The sequence below is a fragment of the Pygoscelis adeliae genome, unplaced genomic scaffold (genome assembly GCF_000699105.1).
Source record: "Pygoscelis adeliae isolate BGI_AS28 unplaced genomic scaffold, ASM69910v1 Scaffold413, whole genome shotgun sequence".
Taxonomy (NCBI): Eukaryota; Metazoa; Chordata; class Aves; order Sphenisciformes; family Spheniscidae; genus Pygoscelis; species Pygoscelis adeliae.
This window is the reverse complement of record NW_008824403.1, coordinates 1,435,532-1,440,641: the sequence shown is the minus strand read 5'-3', so window position 1 is coordinate 1,440,641 and position 5,110 is coordinate 1,435,532.

The following is a 5,110-nucleotide window of genomic DNA, read 5'->3' as shown; positions in this document are numbered from 1 at the left end:
TGCTGTGAGGTTATCTTCAGTTATTACCCATTTTCTGTGCCTATAAGAGAAATGCTACTCAACTACAATAAAAGGAGATAAACACCACAAATAGTAACCAAGCATTCTAGCTAGCATTGTTATATAGCGGATACCTGGACAGTTTTGCTATCAAACAAAAACCAAATGGAATGAAAATTGTAAATGACACCCGACTGACCAAAATCTGTAGTTCTTCCAGATGATGGTGCAACAGAGAATACTAACAGCATGCCATTTGGAGCGTATTTTCCTGCCCTTAGTTGCAATTCACTTGAAAGCTCAAAGTAATTTTAGTATAATCCATCATTTATCTGAAGATAAGGCCATAAATGATGAGACCAGCCGTTCTGTTTGAGACAAAGCACGTATGAAATAATCACAGCTGTTAGAGGACTCACAGTCAAGATAACTTCTTTTCACTTGTTTGTTACAGCTGAGGTAAAAAAAAAATCAAGTATCATAACTCCCCTTGTTTGTCAGATTTGTTAAATTCCCAACAATGTTCAAAAATTACACAGATTCTTCTAGAGTACATCTGTCAATTTTTTTTTTTTTTTTGGTAAAGGATAAGTTTTAGAAGATGGTACAGAACATGGTATGAGTGCTCCGAGTACAATGACTGTCTATTGGTGAAAGTGATCTTAAGAGACAAGTTTGTTGATGGAAAGGGAACTAAAAGAAATATTGTGGTTAGCAAAAGCTTACTGGCTTGATTTTCACAGCAGGGTTTTTAGGACAAGAAGGAGGAGACAGAAAATGATACCGTGATTAGTAACTTTCTGTGCAATAGCAGCTGTATGTAAGAAAACAGCTCTGCTGGAGCCCTTCTGATCTTCAGGCTGCAGCGTTTGGACCTCATACATGAGGTCTATACACCTTTAAGCTCTAAGAGTAAATTATGTTGCCACCTAGTCAAAACTCTCCAATATATTTGAACTCACCTTGTGCACGCATGCCAAATTTTAACTTTACATAAAATTTTAATTCCAGAACTGCTTTCTTATTCACCTGGAAAATAGTATCACACTGCTAGAGCGGAACCTGTATGCATCATGTCTTGGTAAGTAGCCAGGGTTCAATTCTCAGCAATAGCAGCCTGTTTATTCCTGTTAGCATGGTGGAAACTAACCCTACAATAGTGAAAAGAAAAAATTAGTCTTGCCTCCACTTTCCCCACTCTTCATAAATGATCCACATTTTCCATTTTGTGTTCAGAATTCCATGACATTTCTAAAAATTTCTCTTTGTGATGCTCTGCTATTTTCTCTTACCTAGGTTCTCAAACCTGATCCTAACAATGCAGAGGCTAACTTCGTAAAAATACCATAGTCTCCCTTAGGACGAACTGTCAAAAAATCAGAACTGCTATCCAAGAATACTGCAAAATTGTTAATTAAGATTTAAGAGGAACATGTGGTAGAACACAACACCCGCGTCACCGCACTTCTGATGGAACTGTTGCACAACTGAGAGCATGAGGCACAAGTATCAGCAGTAAGCTAGATAAGGCTTAAAAACTGAAACAAGATTACCCAAAGGCTAGAGATTTCGCTATACATGCAACAGAGCCTACAACACAAGCAGACCGCCGTGGGCCTGTAGTGGCCGCGCTATACCGTGACCTAGTCCTCGCAGCTGTAAACTGTAAGTCTTACCAGGCTTGCAACTCTGAAAGGATTCTGAGATTATACTTCTCTTTCTGGAGAGAGATGATGGTTTAAAATCAATGGATCTAAGAATTTGCAAGGGGTCCGAGCTGTAATTACTCTTTAACTAGCATTGCAGTGTAGATTAATTGCGAGGCTAGTGATAACGTCACTTTGTTTTCTCTTCTCTGCTCTGTCATTTGTTGGGACAGGTCTGATCTTATTCCCTGTCGAATAAGTAGTCTCTTTCACTCAACCTGTGCTGTTTCACTTAACTGCTCAAGTCTCCTTCATTATAGCTAAGGAAACAACTGTTTTCGTTTAACAACAAGTGGTTTTGTTTAAACTTTCAGACCTCTCTTCACATTAGTACTTTGGGTGCCAGAGGAGATACGTTGCTGGGTTGCCAGTATTCCTGTCACAAACAGGTGAGGGGTTTATTTTGCTTTGCTACCCACCCCCATTCCCCCGACTTAGCCATCTGGCCACTTTCTTCGGCATATCTAATATACTGCCCAAGCAGATCTACTCATATGCTGATGAAGCTTGATAACCTTTTTCCCCAACTCAGCTTTAGGTATAACACAGCCAAATTAAATTTTAGTCTATTTCTCCTCTTATTGAGGTGTCTCCTTGAAGATAACCATTAAATTCAGCTAAAAAAAGCACAAGATTAACCATGTAATGTGAGTCAGGCATAGTATTTGATTAAAATAATGCATAAATATCCATGTTCTCTATCCAACTCAAGACAAAACGTGATCTTTTATGAACTCACCAAGGCAGAAAAGCAGATGACTTGAAGTGCGGGGAACAGGGATACATGCCAACCACTCAGAAACAATGGGATGCTTCTCACAGTGTGATTAGATGCCCTAAAATTTGGGCAGTAATAGCCACAGGAGAGATTATGAATACTCCTGGTGACACTAGTAGCTTCTGGACCTCAAGAAGGTCCAGAGAAAAAGGAGAGGTAGTGAGCAAATGAGCGTAATTTGTGACGGCTTAAAACATTTTCAACTGATTACACAAGAGTTTAACTAGGACAGTGTAATGAGAGTTTGTAGTTTATGTAACTTTAAATTACCATATTAATTACTGGAGCTGTAGTAAGGAACCATAGGCAGTGCCAGAGAAAAGGACTACCTAAACGTATTCCTTTAACAAACACAGAGAATAAAATTACCACAGTGCAGAAAACGTAGGAGTGTAGGAAAATGCAGTGAGTCCCCATTATCTGACATAAAATTTTTAACAGGAATTAACTCTGATGCATATCTCCATGTCTGCAAACAGTCCATACATTTCAACAGAATTATTCTAGAAAGTGTAAATAAATCACCGTGTTTACATTCTGTATCCGCCTCTGTTTTTATAGTATGACAAATAGCAAAAAGAAGTGAGATACATTTTCAGATATTTAATACAGTTAAAGAAAATATTATTCATTCAGTGGGTAACACAAATACAAATCATGCATCTTTTTGTTCTAGGCGGACTGTAAAAAGCAGGTTGTGGAGTTGTGACATTTTAAACTGAAAGGCAGCACTCTCCTCACTTCTGCAGTGCTGTGGATACCGGCATTTCAGGCTGGTATTTACTACCTTTTACACCAGGAACTTCTAGCTGCAGTTTGCACATGCCGTCCAACCCAAGCAAGGTACTGTTTCCAAGCAGGAAGGCAGGACACCTCACACCATCAGAAATGGGCCCACTTCTGCTCTCCTCCAGTGTAAGAATTAACCGTTTCTATCTACTACCTTGACAAAAGTAAGGGGAGAATGAAGCCAACTATATTCAGATTTAATGATAAATGTGACTTCCCCCTCTTAATCATACAGGATCACTTTGCTTTCTCAGTTTAGCAACATAAACTAGGTAGCACTCTGTAGTCGTAACTGATTTTTCTCTGCTATGTAGTTCAAGTTGTAGAGAGGAAAGGTGTACAGAAATACCACCTTCCTGCTGGAAAGGCATATAGTCAAAATTCTTAATACATGAGCGAAATCTTAATTTGTAGGCATTTCATCATATTTTTGAAAGAATCTGTAATTTAAAAGATTATGGTGGCAACAAGCAAAATGGACTCCCATAGTCAGGAGTGTGAAACATTCACCTGACACTAAAACAGAGCTAAAAGAGCCTTTCTACATCACCATGGTAATTACCTGCTTCAAGCCATACTCAATCCTCCTATTCAGGCAAAAATCTAATCATGTTAGTGGTGTGGGTTCATGCAAGTGAAAAGAGAAGATGCATACCCCCCACCCCCCCAAAAAAATCCCTCCTTACCCTCACCCTTTTTTGGGGTTTGTAATTTTACTGAGCCCATTTAGTAGCCTGTCCCATGCTATGCAACACAAAACACTCGAAACAAGTACTGCTACTTATGGAAGTGATAGAAATTTACAGTGAACTGGAGCCTGCTCTGGACAGAATCCCGCTGTCACTTATTGCCATACATCTTATTAATTCCAGTGGGTTTGCAGAAATACAGAAACAGCCGAAACCGAAATCATGCAAATTTATTGCTTGTACATCCTGTGATCTGATTGACTTATTTAGTTACCCGTACGCCTGTTGACTTGCTCGGAAGAATATAGGGCTTGTGCGCCTGTAAATGACTGGTAACATTTTAAGTGTTTTAATGTATAGAGAGTAGGAGGACAGTAAATACGTTACAGGATTTCACCTGCACACGTTGAAGAACTCTAGTCCAGTTTCATTTTCAAGAGTCCAAGCTAAGTTTACAAGCTGGCTGATGCCAGGAAAAAAAAAAAAAAAGAGGGGGTGGCATTTGAACTTTTACTAACTAAAATTTAATCTCTGGTTGCAGATCACTCCGTATTTCTTTTTCCTGTAGAAAACGGATAAGTCTGGTAATGGAGAGTGTATGCTACACAATTTTGATGAAACCAGGACTAGCTGCTAACTGGTGGAAGCTGTATTGCTGGTTAGACTGAAAAACAGAAGCATGTGCACAAGTCTCAAAAATCATCAGTATTGCCCTTAGTGATTTTTGATTAATTTGTATCACGAGCTTAGCACAGCGATACAAATTTCAAGTGCTCATCTGATCTCGCCCAGAGGAAGGAGGGCTGGCTCTCGTGGGCTGTTGGGAACAGCCTCGATGGTGAGAAGGCGTCACTGCTCCCAGTCCTGTGCCTCTGCCAAAGGGTGCCTTTGCTTTATCTCCAAACTGCTGACACGACACGAGAGCTGCCACAGGGGGCTTGGCCGTGAGCCTGTGGGACATGTAGCTGCCTCCAAAATAAGTATGTGGTGCGGGCTTAGTGAGCAGCCCTCGAAGGGCGAGCCAGGGCACAGGGCTTATGTGCCTGCGTTTTGTCCAGAACTGAGACTTCCTCTGCCAACTTCATCTAAACCAGGTATAAATTCACCAGGAGGCTCTATCAGGAACCACACACGCTTTCCTTCCCCCC